This window comes from Anabrus simplex, chromosome 7 (genome assembly GCF_040414725.1).
Source record: "Anabrus simplex isolate iqAnaSimp1 chromosome 7, ASM4041472v1, whole genome shotgun sequence".
In the NCBI taxonomy this organism is placed as follows: domain Eukaryota; kingdom Metazoa; phylum Arthropoda; class Insecta; order Orthoptera; family Tettigoniidae; genus Anabrus; species Anabrus simplex.
The window spans coordinates 54,050,218-54,072,044 of NC_090271.1; the positions used below are offsets into that span (position 1 = coordinate 54,050,218).

General features: G+C 38.4%; 1 protein-coding gene across 1 annotated transcript in view; it reads right to left on the reverse strand.

Annotated features, from left to right (window-relative positions):
• Window positions 1-790: 790 nt before the first annotated feature.
• The window catches only part of LOC136877690 (neuropeptide F receptor), a 573,408-nt gene continuing 552,371 nt past the window's right edge, over window positions 791-21,827 (reverse strand). The window contains exon 2 of the mRNA XM_067151901.2: window positions 791-2,645. The gene's annotated coding sequence lies outside the window, so the exon portion shown is untranslated. The remainder of the gene's footprint in view (window positions 2,646-21,827) is intronic.

A 21,827-nucleotide genomic window follows, 5' to 3' on the forward strand; every position in this document is an offset into this window, starting at 1 on the left:
CGCTTCTCGAGGTGTCTCTCTATTCACATGAGCATGTACGCAGTGTTAGTGTTACTACACGTTCCCATTCCAGTATCGGTTCATTCACCGTACACGTTTTAGATACACCTTGTAAATGATCACTGATTAAACAAAATAAACGTTGAATAACTCTTAGCATTTAGATTGGTGCTTTCAAGATCTGAATTAATAGACGAGATACGCTGTTCGGATTTTAGCACTAGTGAATTTTGGTGTGCAAAGTCAATAAAAACCTCAGATTAGCGTGGCCATCATCTTCTGTCTGCAATTAGCACCCTTCTGTTAGAATATACATGCCGCATGGCATAAGAAATGAAATGAAATGGCGTACGGCTTTTAGTGCCGGGAGTGTCCGAAGACAAGTTCGTCTCGCCAGATGCAGGTCTTCTGATTTGACGCCCGTAGGCGATCTGCGTATCGTAATGAGAACGAAGTGATGATGTAAGCGACACATACACCAGGTTTCGTGCCAGCAAAATTAACCAATTATGGTTAAAAATTCCCGACCCTGCCGGGTATCTAACACGGGACCCCTGTGACCGAAGGCCAGCACGATAGCCATTTATCCATGGAGTCAGATAAGGCATAAGAAAGAGCGTGCTTCGAATTTTCGTTTGTTGCCATTTAACACGTTTATTAAAATGTCATCTACCTTTAAGTGAAGCTGTTCTCCACATCAGATGTCCACAGGCGATGGTTGATCGTGAATGGCTAAATCTCATGTATTTAGGAGAGTAAATTGAAAATTAACCATGTTCATAAACTCCACATTTTATTTAAAAATACATATTCATACAATTGGTAGTAGACACGAAGTTTGCTGTATATGTATCATAACACAGATGAAATATTAGGCTTCAACATGTCATGTTGTGATTTAGAACATTACCACTTCAAGAAAAGGTTAATTCATGTCATAAAAGTAGTTTGAAATATCTAAAAATCACACAGTTACTAATAAAAACTAACTCCGAACATTTTATCACGCACAATGAACATATCTACCAGAAGTTATTAAATGGTCACCGGTATTTAACCATGGAATTGATAGAATTGCATGGGGCTCAGATTAAATGTCGGTGATCATACTAATTCATTTAATATGTTCTAAATATAAAGATATGATACTTTTAGTTCGTTACATCTAATATAATTAATTATACACTTGTATACATGGAACCAATATCAAGAACTTTCTCCAAAATATCACATTATCATCACACTTCTGTGAGGCTATGCCTGGTATGTACACGTAAAATTCCATCTATTGATGAAAATTAATTGCCGAAATAGGTAATATGCAAATGACAATTACTGTCCTTTTTCACACAATCATAGTGCTAGTGCTAAACCTAAAATTATGTACATAGTATTCTTTAGGAAGAGTGAAGTTTCGACCTCGAACTTGATAACTGTAAAAGTGATTAAGTTACGCAGAAAACTGCTCCTTGAAATGAGTTTCGTACTCTTCAGTGCTCAATTTCACTTAAATTGCGAATTTTAACTTGGTAAATTCATGCATTGGAAGGACGAGATGTGCAGTGAAGTTCAATATCCCAACTTTCGCTAATGGGCTTGTAATATTGGAGGAATATTGCACAATATTAGCTGACAATTTAAGAACATCTTACGTAGAGTAAAATATAAATGTACAGAGAGATAGGGGATATTTCACAATACTATACACAATATTGTTTTATATTAAGAGTATTTTACAAAATTGTCTGCAATATATGTACTACAACATTTAAAATATTAAAATATTTCCAGAACTGATCAATGAACAAAATGAGTTCTTCGTACCAAAATATTTATTTGTTTCACTTTTTGAGTCTATATACACATTTATAGGTTGTGTAATGTGTGCAATTTCATGTGATTCTAAAGTTGCCCTATAAAATAATATTTAAGCACGGAAAATACTTTCTTGAAGAAATATACGAAAGGATTACGATATTTCTTCAGAAAGCACTCATGTTTTTACTAGGGGCTTCAGTAAAATACCATGTGTTGTATTGCAGTTTTCACAAGCACATCTAGGAACGGTCCAAGAGCTCCTAGTTTAACTGATGGCCCGCTTCGTCCTTCGGAGGTAAGAAAGGGAAGGAAAAATGCTCTTTCCTTCTGTACAAGAGTTCGGTCAACTTATTTGGAAAAGACCCATACTGTTATTAAATGCGTGCATAATTAACACGAGAATTACTCAAGTACGCAACTTTCAATAGGTCATTGATCCACTTTACTTTGATATTTATCCTCAGAATGGTTCATTAAGTATTGTACGACAGCATATTCAAATTTTGAAACAAAATACACTACTAAACCAGTCATGTATTATTGTTGCTTAATAAGCAGTATCCATATTAGCACCTTAACATTTAACTTATAGTAACACTTTATCATTTACACTTCGAGAGCATTCTGAAAGTAACTGAAGAATCTTGTTAATTCTAATAGTTATTTTATTTCTGCTCAATAACAAGAAGGTGAAGGGAGATTTGATTAGCCTCATGTTGTCTGAAGCAGTTAGGCCTATTCTTCAATATTCCCCAGGCAATGACGATGGACGCGGTTACTACTGCTCAGTTCAGGGAAACTAAAATCCATTCTTCCTGGTATTCTGCCTGTGAACAGAAACAAAACACACACCAAATTTAGAATAATTAAACGAAGCTCATATTTATTACAAGAATACATCACCAAGTCAATTAGAAGTATAAATGTGTGTATTAATATGAACAATAGAGTAGTCTGGTCGAGACCAGCCTTTCGTGTCAAGTGTAAGTGTATCAGATTGAAAGGTTGAAACATTAATTCCTTAAACTTTTACACCTTAAAGGAACATATCGCTATCCACGTATGATTTAATGGGCCGATGACCTTCGATGTTAAGCCCCTTAAAACAACAAGCAAGTATGATTTAATACGTGCAACAAGCTTCTACTAAATTTAAAAAGAGATGTTTTAGAAGCCAGAAGACAGAATGATGAGTTAAATTTCATTTACAAAATAATATATCCATATTTTCATAACACTAAAATTACTTTCCTTGCTGAATCTCCATGTTCCCCACCCAAACTGAAGGTTTAATTAAATATTTTTAAACGGGAATGTCAGAACGTCCATACATCAACATTCACTACATTGCAGACTATATAATACACGTAACAATACATCTCGGAAAAAATCTTTCTTGATTTTAGAACAAACGAGGTTATTCTAAGAGAATTCAAAGCCCTCACTGGCAGAGTATATTAAATAGTATTCTGAAACAATGATATGTGAGCCCAAACCTGTAATAATATGTTAAATTTTATTTAATAAGGTTCTAATTGTATTGAGATCGGTAATATTAAGTTATTATTTGTAATCTCATGATTAATCACAAAAAGTGTTTGCTCTAATTGAGATTAAAAACCGAAGCATACAAGAAATTAAATTAAATTAGAAAGAATATTTTAAACGGTTGGAGGCATTTGATATGTTTACGTTAGCTGTGAGACTGTATTCGGGAGATGGCGGGTTCGAATCCAATCATCGGCACTCTGAAGATGTTTCTCTGTGGTTTCCCATTTTCACACCAGGCAAATGCTGGGTCTACACATTAATTAAGGCCATACCCGCTACCTTCCCAACCTTATCACTTTTCCTTCCGTCGCTGAAAACCTTGGATATGTTAGTGCGAGCATACGTTTCCGGATGATGAAAAACAAATAGCGAAAGAGACTTAAGTTTTAAATACTGCCTTACAGTATGGTTAGTCTATAGGTTAGAGCAGGGATGGCGAACCTTTTCCTACTAGTATGCCACTTTAAGTCTGGTTTATTATTCTCAACTATTCATCGTGCCACTTGTTATTTTCCTTTAATGACCGGTTAACCCCACCCCCACCAACTTCCTTATGTAATTCCCAATTATGCTCCACAATATGTTATTAATGTATTCATTCGTTCATTTATTTATTTATTTATTTATTTATTTATTTATTTATTTATCTTGTAAACACATTTGATTACATGTTCCGTGGTCGTATTTTGCATATTTATCAAAAATACATTTTTAAATGCGTAAGTTTTGAGAATAATAAGCTGATATTAAAACAGATTTTGTGATTAAATTTTATTATATATAACAATAAAAAATACTGTCCGACTCGTTGGCTGAATGGTCAGCATCCTGACCTTCGGTTCAGAGGGTCCCGGGTTCGATTCCCGGCCGGGTCGGGGATTTTAACCTTAATTGGTTAATTCCAATGGCCCGGGGGCTGGGTGTTTGTGCTGTCCCCAACATCCCTGCAACTCACACACCACACATAACACTATCCTCCACCACAATAACACGCAGTTACCTACACATGGCAGATGCCGCCCACCCTCGTCGGAGGGTCTGCCTTACAAGGGCTGCACTCGGCTACAAATAGCCACACGAAATTAAATTATTATTAGCCATGTCATTTTTGTTAGGTTCATAACTTGTTGCTTTCAGCAACACACAAGAAGCCCTTAGGTCTGAACCAAGACTGTTTATAACAGTTGACTTCATAAAGTTCATTGTAGAAAATAGCCGCTCGCAGGCGTTCGATGACCCAAACAAGGTAAGTAGCTCTGTAGGAAGTTTCTTCACGGCCGAAAACTATTGTAGGTGGCCGTTTCACTGTTCAAGTATTCATCATCAACGGGACATTCAATTTTCACCAATGCTTCACCAAGTTGTACAACTGTGTTCACGCATGTACTACTTTCTTGAAATCCAATCAACTCCATTTCTAAATGGTTATAAAAAATTGACCTTAATGTCACTCATGAACAGTTCAAGAGAGATGCAGACGAAATGAGACTTACAGCAGATGTGATCAGCAATAGAAAGGAGTTCAAAAGCCGAAATGACATCAGGATATTTGAAGAGAAACCACCAAAAATACGTAGTGTTTTCTCCAAATGTCAAAGTTGGGAAAATCTCTTGGAGATTATTTGTTTTGACTTTTGTGAGGCATACATACTTCTTACAAATACTTTTTGTGTCTTCGAAAGTTAATTGATCTGAATACATTGACATCAATCAATTGGTACTGTAAGTGAAGGAAAGTACTTAGATGTCTTTGTTTCAAAACCCCTAGCGAATACTTCAAGTTTTCTCCGGAATGATTATATGATCTCAAATAATCTATCTGCAGTATGCCCCTTTCCTTGCAGTTCCTTATTTATATCATTGGATACAGCTGTAAAATCACGGAGGAAAATTCAAACACACAGCCAAATAGGGTCCGTGTGTTCTGGAAATTCCTCCTGTTTTTCTATCATGAAGAAGTGAATTTCGTCCAAGAGCTCGACAAGGCTCTGAAGTACCTGCCCACGACTCAGCAAGTGAACATTATTCTACATTACAAGTACGCCATAGTGAGATTCCACTTCGTGTAAATTTTCGAGAGCTGACGATTATCTAGACCACGTGCGCGTATGAAGTTCACAATTTTGGTTAACCCGAGAGTACTCCTTCCCATGACTGCATACCTCTTTCGCACATAGGTCTTCCTGGTGTAAATAACCATGAAACTGTAAAATAGGGCGTTTAAAATTTTCTTTAAGAAATTTCACAACCCCATTATGAATACCCGCCATACTTGGGGCTGTCTGTCTGTTAGGTCATCAGCCCAGAGGCTGGTTGGATCCTCAAATAGCACCACCAAAGGTTATGCGGTTATAAGGAAACCCCAAAAACCAATGGCAGCACCAAAATGAGGCGTACTAGGCAAGATGAGGAGTGAGGTAGTTTGCCATTGCTTTCCTCACTGGGTCAGAAAGTACTATTGCAGCACGACTGACCCTATGAGCAGCACCTTTCATAACACCCAGACGCACTAGTCGTGCTCTGAATGTCATTACTCAGCATTACCCATACCCCAGCAACTTCCATATTATCACAGCCATGGATGTTGACTGGGACTTCGGTGGAAGCTACACTTTACTCTGGCGTGTGCCAAGAGATGGATGCAAAAGTACTGTATCCATCAAGAAATGACAGCAGGCAGACTTGGGGCAGTATCAGTTTTTCCACACACAATATTCTTTAAGTCAAACCCCATTTTTAATACAAGTTCTTGCTTCACTTCGTTCATTATATCTTTCCCTGTAAGTAATTCCTCCCTCACCACGTTTCAACAAGGAAATCGGACAAAAACTGCTATCTTTGCTTGTAAGGTCACATACGTGCTTTCATCAAAACATACATCTGGGAGACATCCGAATCAGCTTTCAATTGCTCCGAAACATCTTCACTCATCCTTAATATTCTACGCTCGACAGTATTTCTGCTGGCTGGCATTTCTTTAATTCGGTTAATTATCTGTTGTTTGTTAGGAAAGTCTTCAAATAATGTGTCGGACGTTAATAAGAAGGTCTCTTTCAAGAACTCGCCGCCAGAAAGCAGTTTCCTATGCTGTACTGTGCAGTGAGACAGATGGAAACAGCCGCACTGATATTATACTTCGGCCTGAAAGATGATACAAACGAACTATTGTCGCGGCCACCAAATTAGGCGGGTCAGAGAAATTACGCTATTGCCAAGGTTATATAGCAACTGGCGAAGAAATGTCTAACTGAACACATCATTTCGGAGCGCGAGGCAAGTTGTTCTCTCTCAAGCTCCTGATGTTACTTCATACAATGTTTCAAAATAAATTATACTACAAGCTTCAGAAAAGATTGCTGATTTTAGTGGTATAACTATTTTCCATATGAACCACATCAAATAATTATTAAAAATAAAATCTTGAACGAGTAAATTTAAATCCGTATAATCATTTATTGAAAATTTCAGTATGCGGCCAAGTTTTTATTTTTTCAGCCAATAAAATTTTGTCTGCGGGAAAAATTGCCTGACTTATATTTTTTATCTGAAACATATTTTCGTGAGTCTTGTAATTTTCCTGGAAAATGGCCCGGAAAGCGATCATGTAAATGTCGCTGGCTGAGGCAGTTCGGGGCGCGCGCGCGCCAGCACAGGCTGCAGGACGCCGTAAATACTTTCGGATTACATTTTAATCTGTATCGGTTTTATTACATTATAACTTTAAATGTTTGAATACTGTATATTGTACTGAATAATATGGAAAAAGAACTACTTTAAAGAATAGGTTAACATTAATTTACAATGAATTAAGAATCGGGTTCTAGCTTCAAGGCAGTCTAAGATTTCTTAGTCACTGTCATCACACATCTCACTATCTGTCGAGTCGTCATTTACACTGATGATGAATAGCTCCATTCTTTCGTCCCTTACTATTTCCTTGGCTCAAGTCGTCTGATTGATGATTTTCCGTGCGATTGAAGCACTTTTCCCAATTTGCAGCAGTCATACGGTCGATGGCTTCTAACGTGAGTTTTTCTACGTCCTTTATTTTGAATGTCTTGGTCCTCTCTGCCACTTCTCTCTTGACTTGAGCCCAAATCAATTCACATTCACCATCCATTTTAACTGCACTTACGGTGCGAGATCAACAGCTGCATGACAGGGAATGACATTGGTAAGGTGGCCTGGAGCGGATGGGCTTCAAGTAGACAGCACTGCACGATCAGCGTTGCCAATCTGTCGCTTTGCCGTTCCCATATCTGACGACAGCGCAGTTTTCCTCACCCGCCTAATTTGGTGGCCGCGACAATAGTTTGTTTTGTGTATTGTTGGAGTTTTTGTGTAAAGAGCTCTCTTTTTTCTTCACTCGGCATGTAACGAACATTTTAATGATTCGTCTAAAAATGGCGCTTTACATTGAATGTACGGGATACAACTGTTTTCGAACACAGGGAACACAAAGCTTTATTGCTTCTTTCTATCACTACGAATTCCCTTGTGCACTAATCATGAAGAATCCGGTCACTACCATTGTTAAGTTTCTGTAATTTCTTTTTCGGCACCGAAAACATATTATTTTGTGAGGTCCGTATACGAACGACATTCAATAAAAAGTTATACAGAAAGAATAATTACTCGGTACTGGCTACTTCACACAAGTTAAACTTCACTCACTGACTGACTAACGCCCAGATTTTCTATATTTATTTCTTACACGTAAAACACTATGACTATACGATGCACGAGATACGTATAGTCTGTAGTAAAAGAAAGATGTATATAAAAACGCCATGTGACGTGCCACTGAAATCGTGTTCGCGTGTCATCCAGTGACACGCAAGGCAGAGGCGTTAGACAAAACTATGATCATTATATTTAGAGCATTGGAGCATACCGTATGTGGAAACAATCATGTTTGTTATCTCGTATCTCGAACTAGCGAAGTCCTCGTCACGTTGAGTAGCTTTTGTCGTGCACCATATGTGCCATTGACAAAATGTTATGGGCCGCATGAGATAGGTTTTTTCCGTGGATTTCCCCATTTTCACACCAGGTGTAGATTGCCTAAATACGTCATGCAAATGTACATTCCTACAGTATGGCACAGTAAGCACAACTAAAACTGTTCTTCTACTACAATTTGCTTAATGTCGCACCGACATAGATAGGTCCTATGGCGACGATAGGATGGGAAAGGGCTAGGAGTGGGAAGGAAGCAGCCGTGGTCTTAATTAAAGTACAGCCCAAGCATTTGCCTGGCGTGAAAATGGGAACCACATAAAACCATTTTTAGGGCTGTCGACAGCGGGGTTCTAACCTACTCTTTCCCGAATGCAAGGTCACAGCTGCGCGGCCCTAACCACACGGTCACCTCGCTCGGTCGAAAATTGTTCTGATGGACTGCATATCCACTCGTGGCTTGGAGGCGTGACCAGTCTTAAGGCGGCCATACAAGAGCGGGATTTCCTCAAGGTTCGGCCTGAACAGTCCAATCCGTGAGGAATTCCTCAACGTGTGTGGTGGCGTCCTTGAGGCCGCGCCTAGTGCGAGAGATCCAAAAATCCCGAACAAAATTCAATTCTTTTCCGCCTTGAGGCCAAGCAGGCCGGATTTTCCCAGTCTCTTGCTGCGTGTGTTTGTTGACGGCAGTAGGCCTTGAGGATTTGTGAAGTGAAGTGATTGTCGGGAGTGTCCTATATCGTCATGTCTCGAGAACTTTTAACATAATTTATACAAATATACCAGAATGAACCTTTCTTGTGGCAAGTGAATTCAAACAATTACCAAGATGAAAATTATTTGCAACACCACGTGAACCACCAACCACCACCAGTCAACCTGGTTGAACCTTGAGAAAATCTCCAAGGCCTTTTCCTTGAGGATTTCCTTGAGGATATCCTCTCCGTGTGTGGGCGAGGGTTCGGTTGATGAAATCCCCAAGGAAATCCCGGAGGCTTTTTTTCCTTGAGGATTTCCTGTACGTGTATGGCTAGCTTTAAGGAACATAATGGACAAGAAGAGAATTGTCGGATAGACGGTATTGTTTCTTGAGCTACAGAATCTTCTACAAGGAATATACGTAATTGTCTACTAAGAAATGGTATTAGTTCCCTTTGCGAATCAGTGGTAGTTTGTTGGCCTCGATCCCCCCCGTGGGTGGGGATAGTGGAATAACATCCACGGCATCCCTTGCCTGTCGTGAGAGGTGACTGAAGTGTGTTCTCAGGGCCTCTTACCTTGGGAGCGTGGTACAGCGATCACGGGGCCCTTAGCTGAGTCCTAGCATTCCTTCAATTTGGCTCCTCATTTTAACCCGTCCTATCCGACCTCTCGTAGTCAACTCATGTAGCAATGTTTTTTGAACAATAAATGGAACATTGTAAAGCCAACAAGTTTGTAGTTCCCGAAATTGTAAATTCGCAATGAATCTAGGAATAGTCCCTCGAGCTCCTATCATTAATCCTATCAATTTAATGCCCTTCAATCCAAATTTATCTTTATAATATGTTATGGTCGATTTGTAGATCAGCTTCATTTCCCTATCAATATTTTCTGGCTCGTCTGTGTAGATATCAAAACGTACTATGGGGTATATTATACATATCCCACATCCTCTGATTCCTTGTAAACTAGATGTGAATTCCCGTACTGTTACCGTTATTGGCAAGTGTTGAAAATGGATTACCCTACTGCTTGAATGGACTGATGCACAATGAAATTAGATGAGACTCAAAATATTCGTTTCGGAAACGAAATCTTGAACAGTTCAAAAGAGATTATCAACGTCTCGCGTTGCTTTGAAAGATGAAAAAGAAATATTCTGTCCGCTCGAAGAACGAGGGTATCAGATAGAGAGGGACGGACCACGATGAATGGGAAATTGAAGAAAATCCTAGACCTGAGAAGGTAAGTATGCCGCTTTCTTTAAAAGAGACGAGTTCGGTGGGCAAGATGAAATACGGAAATCTACCAATTGTAAGTGGAATTAATGTCACACAAACAAGCCTTGATAAAATGCCTTCTGTAACGTGAGATAGATCATTTCTCTATGTGTCATAATCTTAGCCGCATTAATAAAGTAATAGAAAAACATGGTTCTTTTTCTTGTTATTATTACTATTATTATTAAAAATCGATCGCCTGTTTCCAGTCATTCGACCGGGTCAGGAGTTGAATGAAGGAAGCGCCCATACAGCGGTGTGGACAACGAAGCCTGTCGCACTCCTCTGGAGCAATCATTAATGATTATTAATGACCAACAGATTTTTAATTTAATTTCGTGTGGCTATTTCTAGCCGAGTGCAGCCCTTGTAAGGCACACCCTCCGGCGAGGGTGGGCGGCATCTGCCATGTGTAGGTAACTGCGTGTTATTGTGGTGGAGGATGGTGTTTTATGTGGTTTGTGAGCTGCAGGGATGTTGGAGACAGCACAAACACCCAGCCCCCGGGCCACTGGAATTAACCAGTGGAGGTTAAAATCCCCGACACGGCCGGAATTCGAACCCGGACCCTCTGTACCGAAGGCCAGTACGCTGACGATTCAGCCAACGAGTCGGACGCCATAAACGATGATTACGGGTATCTGAGGGCTCCTGGATCTTGAAAACGAATACGACTCAATGTTGCACAAGTTGGACTTTCAGTAGCTGGAGAAGATATACGTTCTAACAAGCCTTCACGGTCTGTTCTTCTGCCACAGGCACTAGGTATCCTGCTATCATAGTTACAGAAATACCAGGCATTGTAGCTATTGATCCTGAAACAAATTAATCATATTTATGTACTAGCGAAAACTTTAGAATAAAGTAGTGTTCAAACAGATCTGATGTAATTTACATTGCAAGAGTTTTACAATGAGAGACATTGTCTGTTCAGGAATCTACGGAACTTGCACATCCTCGCGACTTTCATGCCTTCTATCTTTTGCATCCACCTGCGAATATCTTGATTGTAATAAACTAGTTCATAAAGCGTGGGTGAATTTTCTTAATATATGACAGGAAATTAATAATTAACCAATTCAGGCGTTCATCTTCAATGCTGAAAAATGCCAGTTTTTTCTAATTGCAGGAATATGTCCCATATGAGGTGTTGCAGACGTCTTGTGCATCGAACCATTCCATAAAATGCTCCATAAAATATATGGTTTCTTTTAAACTGTCTCTGTCTTTAATGCTCGCGGGACAAATCACCTCCTTACTTTTCAAACTAGCGGTTATTTCAGAGGAAAATGCAATTTTTGTTCTTACTACATTCATTAGCACCAAATTTGTCCGGCAAATTACTTTCCTGGTTGGTTTACTTACCGGCTTCATAAGTGAAGAAAGACCTCTCAAATGATCGCCCATCACGGTAGCATAGTTTAAAAAAAGTCCCGTGACAAATATTGGTATCGCACGATTTGTATGACGTGACTGGGATCAAAACCTAGGAACAGGGGCCTAGTTTCATTATTTGGATGTCGTATTTCATGCGTACCTAATGCTTCCTCCGTATAATGTTTCGAAGATCTAACATTCACTGGAAACATGTGAAATGAAATTCCACTACCTTTAAATTCTGGAGACTGATAATAAGGAACACAGCAATCTATATATTTTTAAAAAGATTATGAAAACTAAAGTCAGTCAGTCCGGCCATTCTATCCGGTCGATTTCCTTCATTTTTATTTTAACTTAAAGGTATTCATGCACAAATTTGTCATCAGGTACTATAAATCAGTTAACTTCCACCTTCCTCAAATTATTTCAATTTTTTGTATCTTTGAAGCAATCATATCTTTGGTTCTAATTGAGGTACGGAGTTCGTTTTGGCCTAAGAACACTCAGTGGATCAGGTTCTTTCATTTCAGCTCTTAACTATTCACATTGGTTCATTATGAACAAAGTTATGAGTGCACATTAAATTTGACGTCTCATTTCAACATTTTTTCTCATTGAACCAATCATATCTTTCGTTCTAATTGAGGTACGCAGTTCGTTTTGATCTAAAAACGCTCAGTGAATCAAGCGCTTTCTTTTGGGGTAATAACTACTTACTTTGGTAGATTATGAGAATAGTTATGAGTACATTTGTCTCCATGACGATCTTTGAAGGACTTTTTAATAGTTCGGCCCGTAGTGTTGTTCCAAGGAACGTTTAATTCAATTTCTTTGTGTAATGTATTTTCAAGTGTTTTTTGATACAATATTACATTCTATTACCGCAGCAGATCATGTGCTTTATTTCATTAAGTCGGAACTTTGCAAATACATCCGTGAGAATAGTAACGAACAACACCATACATTGTACATTGCGGGCGGAGCCAGCGGGAAACTGCTAGTAAACAATGATTGGAATTGCGAGTGCTTAACATCAGAAGAATACACCAGAAAGGTACATACATTCACAACCAGCTCACTTAATAAATACGTTTAAAGGCGTGAACCCGGTAACAGGGGCAGGAAAGTGATCCTAGCGATCCGGCATTGAACTTTAGTGTGACCACTCCGATAGCATCTTACGGGCTCTATTTCAAGGCCTTCTATTATAACGTAGGCAACGGCTATGTGCTATGTGAGTGTGAATTCTTAATATCTTTGTCCATCATGACTAGCGCGGGCAGATCACACTGGAAAATGCAGGTGAAAAGTATATCGTAAATAACACAAAAACAATTTTTATTGATAGAAAAATAGCATGATCCCTGGGCCAATAATCATATTTAATGAGTTAGGGGCACACGTCAACAACTCACACCACCAAGTAACAACAAGCTTCCGTCTCTATCCTCCCGTAAGAGGATCTAGACGGCGGTGCATCAAGCAAAGCAAAGAAGTTAAGTGAGCAAAGACTTCACACACAAAAGTGCTCCATAAACAAAAGACATACTGAAGCGCTGTGATGTAGTAGAATACATAATTATTAGCAGTAATGTAGCGAAGTATGTACGTAGTGGTAGTGGTGGTTATTGTTTTAAGTGGAAGTACAACTAGGCAACCATCCTCTATATCACACTGATCCAGAGAGAAATTATGGAAGGGATCCGACACTTCGAAAAATGAAGGTGTCGGCCAAAGGAAGACAAGGGCCACGAAGGGCGATAAAATGAAGGACTCCCTAGGCCTCGAGTGCTCTAATATCACCTGGGTCGGAAAAGAACAAGAGTTGACCTAGGAAGGTCAGATAGGACAGATGAAAGCGAGGAACCTGGCACAAGTAAGTGGAAGCAATGCCAGGACTCAGCTTAGAGCCCCGTGGTCGCCAACCCACGCTACCAAGTTGAGAGCCCCTGGGACACTTATTAGTCGCCACTTATGACAGGCCGAGGATACCGTGGGTGTTATTCTACCGCCCCTATCCATTGGGGGGAAAGTATGCATGTATATATTTCTCTAGTAATAATGGTGTTAACTACAACACATACCATTATGGTAGTAATTTACTGCTAATTTTACTCTTAATTTGCAAAAAAGCAATCATCATCTTCCATTTAGGACACAAATTATAATGAAATTCCATGGATACTTTTCCTTCACATACCCGAGAGTTTAACATGCTTTTCTCAGCGGCATTTCGTGGGGGGCTGACCGTGCGGTGCTGCTACGTTTTTACACGGCTACGGTCCTTTCCCGGATTGACTATGGTAATGCGGCTTATGGTTCAGCATCAAGATCTACGCTGAACTTTTAGATAGTATTCTCCATAGTGGAGTTAGGTTGAAAACTTGAGCTTTCCATACTAGCACCATTCCCAGCCTAATCGCGGAATCGGGAGTTCCACGTTTACGGATAAGGCGGCAACAGATAATCCTCACGCACGCTGCCAATAGTCGTGAAATGCCTAAATTTCCAAGCTATCAATGCATACTCAGTACGCAATACCACTTGGTAAGACATTATTATTAGTCTATACGTGTGAAATATCTTTGCCATCAAGAAGAATATAGCTTCGACAAACCCAATGGAACCAGGAAAAATAATCACAGAACACACCAGTTTTCAAACCTTGCGTTTATTCCCTTCATTATGTTTTGTAGACACTTTGACCCACTGCTTCATCACCTTGCAGGATGTTTGAAGGGACGACTCGAAAAATGCAGAACTCATTGTAGAGTTCTTTCACATCAATTTCCTCGGTGAACTGAAGACATTCGACTGCATATTTCAAAAAAGGAAATTGATTTTTTTAACTGCACACTTGACATTGTCTTCAGAGAAATAATAGGGCTGGAGGAGATATTTTACAACTTCATCATAAAATTACTTGGAATTTCTCACTAACTTTCTCGTCTTTGAATAATTTATTTCTTAAACATTGTAACGGAATCATGCAGGACAAGAAGAGAGAACCCAAATATGGGGACACATAATTTTTGGCTAAAATACGAGCAGTCCCACGTAACACGGGACAGGCGGCGAGCCTACTGAGTAATGAACCAAATCACTCACTGCCTACTACAAAACAATCTCGAATGAAACTCCTTTGGTCATGGCAACTGTGATGAACTCAAATAAGGTGCAAAGCAGTGAGATTGGGTATGAGGTGAGAATCATAATTGTAATCGTTGTTGCAAGGGACAGAACATTGTGATCCGTCAGTGGATAGGGGTGATTATATTAACACCCATGGCATCCCTTGTCTGTAGTAAGAGGCGACTAAAAGGAGCCTCAAGAGCTCTTAGGTTGGAAGTGCGGATTGGCGACCACGGGACCATGAGCTGAATCCTGGCATTGCTTCCACTTATCTGTGCCAGGTTCCTCACTTTCAACTATTCCATTCATTCTCCCTTTCATAACTCTTGTTCTTTTCCAACATCGACGTGTGGATATCCTTGTCTTTCTTATTTCATATTTCGAAGTGTTGGATCCCTTCCATTTTGTCCTTCTGATTTGTGTTAATAGTGGATGGTCGCCCAGTTGTACTTCCTCTTAAAAAATAATCACCACCACCACTACCACCACCTCTCAATGGCAGTCTGCATTGGATGTAGGAGGCATTCAAATTTAAAATAATGTATGTAGCTTATCTCCATTTCTTACGTATTCTACGATCACTGGCATCAACACTACTAGCTTTAACACGTCCAGTTGTCATATAATATATGTATTCTCACGGGAAAGAGAATCTCGGTGTTCTTAATAGAGGGAACATCTGATTTCAACAAAAATGGAAATATCGAGAATTCCGAACCATGATAAAATATGAATCAATGTAGCAATGTAAAACAGATTTTTTTTCCCTTCACAATTTGCTTCACGTAGCACCGACACAGATAGGTCTTATGGCGACGATGGGACGGGAAAGGGCTAGGAATGGGAAGGAAGCAGCCGTGGCCTTAATTAAGGTACAGCCCCAGCATTTGCCTGGTGTGAAAATGGGAAAACCACCGAAAACCATCTTCAGGGCTGCCGACAGTGGGGTTTGAACCCACTATCTCCCAAATACTGGATACTGGCCGCACTTAAGGTACTGCACCTATTGAGCTCAGTAACAACAAACAAAGCCTGAAGAAATAATGTGACGTCATTTAATCATATTCTCAAATCAGGAGTGGCGTTTGTTACCAAACAAAGTGCTGTATTTTCAGTGACATTTTACTTATCTTGTTTGAAATAATGTGGAAAGCCTAATATTGATACACCAGTACTGTGTGCAATAATAATTTTGTAATTAACTGTCCTGATTTAAAATCAAATAAATTGTTAACATGTGACTGCGTTTAATGTATAATAACAACGCCCTCTGACAACGTCGCAAATCTGTCAAACGGTGGGCTGACGGTTTGGTGGTGAGATGGTTGTGACAAACATAAACACGACCCGTTCACTGGCGAAATGTCACCGAATACGAAAAATAAACAAGTACGTAAATAGTAGTATGAACATGCCGTCAATTTCACTTAAGTTAATAGTTACAATTTACCTTAACATCCTAGGACCTTTAGTTTCCTTTTCTTGCTCTTTTGTTCAGTATTATTCTTCCAAACTTATTGATCGCCTTGGATATCAATCCCTTCACCTTTTTATCCACAGATGCACTCATCAGTGTACCTGTAGACAATACTGTTCTCCAAACGTTGTAATAATAGCCTAACAAGGATGTTTAACTGATAACCTAGTTTCCGAAAGGTACTCGCCAACTGTTCTGAGTTCATAGTGCTCTGAGATATTGATGCTACACGATTATAAATACATAAAACCAAGTCACTGGGTAATGAGAGCCCTCCTCGCTTTAAATGATCAAAATATAAATCACCAATCTTAACTCTTTCCTTCCCTGTGACAAAAGTCACGATTCAGTAACCGTAAAAACTGTGTGATACATACCCTGAAACATACAGTATTTCTAAGCTTTTTGATACTTTAAGTAAGTCAACTCTTAGAAGTTAAAATTCGCAAACCCTTCACTGTCTATAGGAGAGATTTCATTTTGAAGAGAAACTATTCTGAAGGTCATCAAAATTACTTATTAAATCTTCCTTTCTAGTATCCAGTATTTGTTTTTGTCCTCTTCTCCCAATATATTCTCTTCGTGACTCTGGATTTCATCTCCCAGCAGATGTAGTGTAGTTTAGGCAGGAAGGCAAATTTGGGAACTTACAGGGCACAGCTTCTTCCCTCATGTTGCGAAACCTTAGAGCAAGTTTTATGACTGTTCCATCAGGTTGTTTCGCACTTTCCTTTCCATCAAAGTGGTAATCCTTTCGTGGAAAGGCACAAATCCATGCCTGCTTATTATCTCTTCTTCATGGGAAGAAAATGTGCACATGATGCCATTTAATTTTACAGGGCTGACATAATTTGATGGCACCCAGGCTTAAAACACTTTCTATGCATCTGAAATATTTTAAATAATTTATATTTGACACATAAATCGGTGAAAGTAACCCCCAGGCATAGGTTATGGAAGTAACAACAGATGAGACGAATTTACCTCTACCAGTTTTAAGCAGGTATTATTATACCATTAATTCGCTAAGAGTTCCTAAATATAGGTCGAAATACGTGACATTTAGAACTTTACAAATATAAATTTCCAACACCTAAAACAAGAAGCATGTAAATATACTTCGGGTGACATAATACTAATGAATGATATAGATGAAAAACGGAAAAATATTAATCCTCATATTCATGGATTTTACAATAAGCATGCCCCTAAATGCTGTGTGAAAGTAACACGCCCGCCCTGTCCGTGGCTGTCAACTGAAATCAAATCTCTGATGGCTTAGCGTGATTCATTATATAGACGTTACAGACGAAATTTATCAGCTGACACATTTGAATAACACCGTGCACTGCGAAATCGAATTAAATAAATTAACCGCAATAAGAAATTCGATTAATTCCGGCGTGTACGCTATAATATGAACGCTGGTAGTACTTGGCGACAACTTCGTTCATTAGGTATTGGAATGCCTCCTGTGAACCGTGCCAAACCAGAAATATCGCTTGACGAGATTAATAGACACTTTTCAACAGATGTTTTTACTCCCAAACACGATATAGCGCAGGTCACCATCAAGTCTATAGTACGACAACAATCATCTGATCGCCCATGTTTCGAATTTCGAACTGTTTCAGAGTCTGAAGTGAGACGAAAACTGATTTCAATTAAATCCTATGCAACGGGGCCTGATGAAATCCTTATATTCTTTATTACTAACATTATGGATATTGCATTGCCGATTATTACTGACTTATTTAATGCATGCCTCTCCCGCGGTTATTTTCCGAAAAAGTGGAAAGATGCACAAATTGCCCAGTTCCAAAAAAAAGGTTGCCAGCTAATAAAGCATCTGACTTTCATCCTGTTTGCATTATTTCAGCACTGTCTAAAGCTCTAGAAAAATTGATCTATAAGCAAATTGGACAATACCTGGAAAAATATTCTCTGCGTAACCCCTTCCAGTCTGGTTTCAAGAAAGTACATAGCACAGTAACGGCACTACTAAGAATTACAGACGACGTTAGACGAGGTGTAGATGAACGGAAAGTGACAATACTTATTTCACTTGACTTCAGTAGTGCGTTTGACACAGTAAATATTGACATACTATTGGCGAAACTACACAATATACCCGACCCCGTAGGGAAACGGGACAAGGATTGGACAAACATTGGCGAAACTACAAAGATTTTATCTGAGTCCCTCTGATGTTTAGTTATTTGCTTCATATATCACCAATCGGCGATAACGTGTTGTCATAAACGGCATGACCATGGACTGGAAGACGAAGCAAACAGGTGTCCCACAGGATCTGTGCTAGGACCTCTTCTTTTTACTCTATATATCAATGATATCTCTTCTCACTTCAACAATTTTAAGTATCATTTATATGCAGACGATCGACAAATATAGTATCACTGTAAAGCTGTTGATATTGAGTTTGGAATTGTTCAGATGAATTATATTTTAAATCTGATTAGCTCCTATTCTAACAAGAACTGTTTATTAATTAATCCTAAAAAGATACAAGGTAATATAATAGGACAACAAAGGCAGCTAAATATCATTCATAAGAATTTATTACCTTCACTTTTGCTTTGTGGCGCAGCTATACGATTTCAGAAGTCGGTAAAAAATCTTAGGATTATCATAAGTGACACACTAGACTGGAGTGAGCACATAACATGCATCTGTAGGAAAATTCGCTCGTCACTTCACCCTCTCGAAACTCACCAGTCATTTCTTCCACTAAGCATGAAAAGTAAACTTATCCAGACTCTCATATTTCCCATACTTAATTATTGTAATACTGTAATGATAGATGCCACCATGGAACAAACATTAAAATTACAGAGGGCAATGAACTCATGCATTAGGTGTATAATTTCAATTAAATTTTCAACTCATATCGCCCCCTATTATGAAATTCTCTCCTCTCTAAAAAATTTACGATATCTTCACATTGCAACTCTCGTATTTCGTCTGTTGAACGAATCTAAACACCTGTATTTATCCTCAAAGTTTAACTTGCTCTCCTTCTCTCATGAACATAACACACGATCGACTACTACACTCTCAATTCCTGTGCATCGTTCATCATCATTTAACCGCTCCTTTGAAGTGTCTGGTGCAAGGCTATGGAATTCTCTTCCACTCAGTGTCAGGAATTGCACTAATTTAGCTTCTTTCAAGCGGTCTTGCCGAGATCACCTATTAAATGTATAACCAGCTTATATGAATGGCAGTATGAATGGAAGAATGGGGTTAGGATTTATATTTTGCTATATTATTCAATTATTCTGTTTTATGAAGTTTATTTTGGATAACACGTGGTTAAGAGGAAGAGTGGGCCACGAGCCTTAACTTCACCACAAATGAAGGCATGAAATAAATAAATAAATAAATAAATAAATAAATAAATAAATAAATAAATAAATAAATAAATAAATAAATAAATAAATAAATAAATAAATAAATAAATAAATAAATAAATAAATAAATATTTAACTAAGAAGACCCCACTAAGAGCCCTCGAGGTACAAGAAAGAAAGTTCCTGAGACGGATAGTGGGACCAAGAATTTTACCAGATGGAAGCCGATGGTATCAACCAAATCGTGAGCTATATAAACACCAAGAAAATCTCATAGATGCCATCAGAAGAAGGCGACTGGCTTTTTACGGACACCTATTCAGAATGGACTCAAATAGATTATCTCATAGGATCTTCAAGGCTGCTAACAAGGGCAAAGCTACTGGGTTCGTGTGGATGAAGCAAGTGGAGAAGGACCTTTCGGAACTCCACATAAATCAAAACGACATAGCTGATCGGAGTAACTATCATACAACTCTTAAAACTAAATCCTTTGTAACATCCCTCACAGAAGTTACCCACAGACCAAAAGACGAGACCAGGAAATGGTCTGAGGAACGTAAGATTGAATTTAGCCGGAAAATGAAGGACTACTGGGCCATCAGGAAAGCTCGAGGTACCAACAAGAAAACAGCTGCCAAACCAGCCGCTAAGAACACCAATTGTGGCAAACAACGACGATGACTTCAAAAAACAGCTAAAACACAAGCACCGTGGTCCATAGATGGCCCTAACGAATTAAAAAAATAAATAAATAAATAAATAAATAAATAAATAAATAAATAAATAAATAAATAAATAAATAAATGATTTCACCAAATATTATAGCAGAGACACAATTTTATTTCAGTATTCGTAGGAAACAAGTACACTACAATTGAAAACAAAACATTAGCACATGACCTAACCGTGTTTACTTTCCATACAGTCAAAGTACACTGTAGCCAATTCTCACAAACTCACGACTTGTACTTACAGAGGGCGTTGATAATAATAATCTCTTCGCACGGTACTGTTTGTCTCGATGGCAGTCTGCATTTGAAGTTGGAGGAACTCAAAATGTTTAATAATTGCCTGTATCTCCATTTCTTACGCATTCTGTGACTACTTGCATTAAAATACCAGCTTTAAAACGCCTAGTTGTTAAATAATTGCCTGCATTCATATGTGGAATGAAGGAAGCGCTAGATATATTCCATAATAGCCTATAACAGTTTTCATACTTACTAGTGCAATCTAACGGATTCTTGGCACACGAATAAAATGAATGGAATGATTCTGTAAGAATAAATTCTCATCGGTTTTGACTTTTTTTAGTCAGAGGTAGTACAAAGGGAACGTGTTAATTAAAAGTTATTTTATTGAAGTTACATTACTATGACATCTTACTAGGAGTTTGATGTCAACCTCAGAAGGTATTTCAATATTTCGTCATGATCTCCCTCTGTGAACGTAATAATAAATCAAATATTCAGCAATATACACGAGTTCTCTATCTAATGGATATTTCAATACCAAATGTCGTTACCCTAACGGGGTCAGAAGAAGAAATCTGACGTCTGTCAATACTCGTTGCAAATTTACTCCTCAGTTCGTTGGAAAAGCCGTATGTTATATTTACCAGGTATAAGTTAACTTGTTTTGTCTGTACTCTGTGTATTATTAAAAGACACGGTAAGTTCTTTAAAAGACATTTCAGCCAAAGTAGGATGTATTTCCTTTAGTCAAGATTCCTTGTTTATCTTAGTGTTAAATTTTAAGACATATGGCTGGTTTTGTTAAATACTTGAAGTTGTTTGTCACTTACAAGGTTTTATCATTTTGATAAATCACTATCTAGACTTACAATATTGTTCTATATGAGATTGTCAGTTACTCTCAAGGTTAACTCCAGGTCTATGGTAAGCTCGATATTGAACCTATTAAGCATTAAATGTGTACTTCAGTTTATTTAAAATGGGGCTACTCATATCTTGGCCTCTGCCTTCCTTTAGTATTTTAAAATATAATTTTAATTAAAGTTTCACCATGTCAATATGAAATTCAGTAGATATCCGACAACTTCATTCGTTATCCTTATATTTTTATTTGAATATCTCACATTCAGCATTGTTATGTGCAACTGAATGTCAAAGACCCTTTATGCCATTCCTTCTA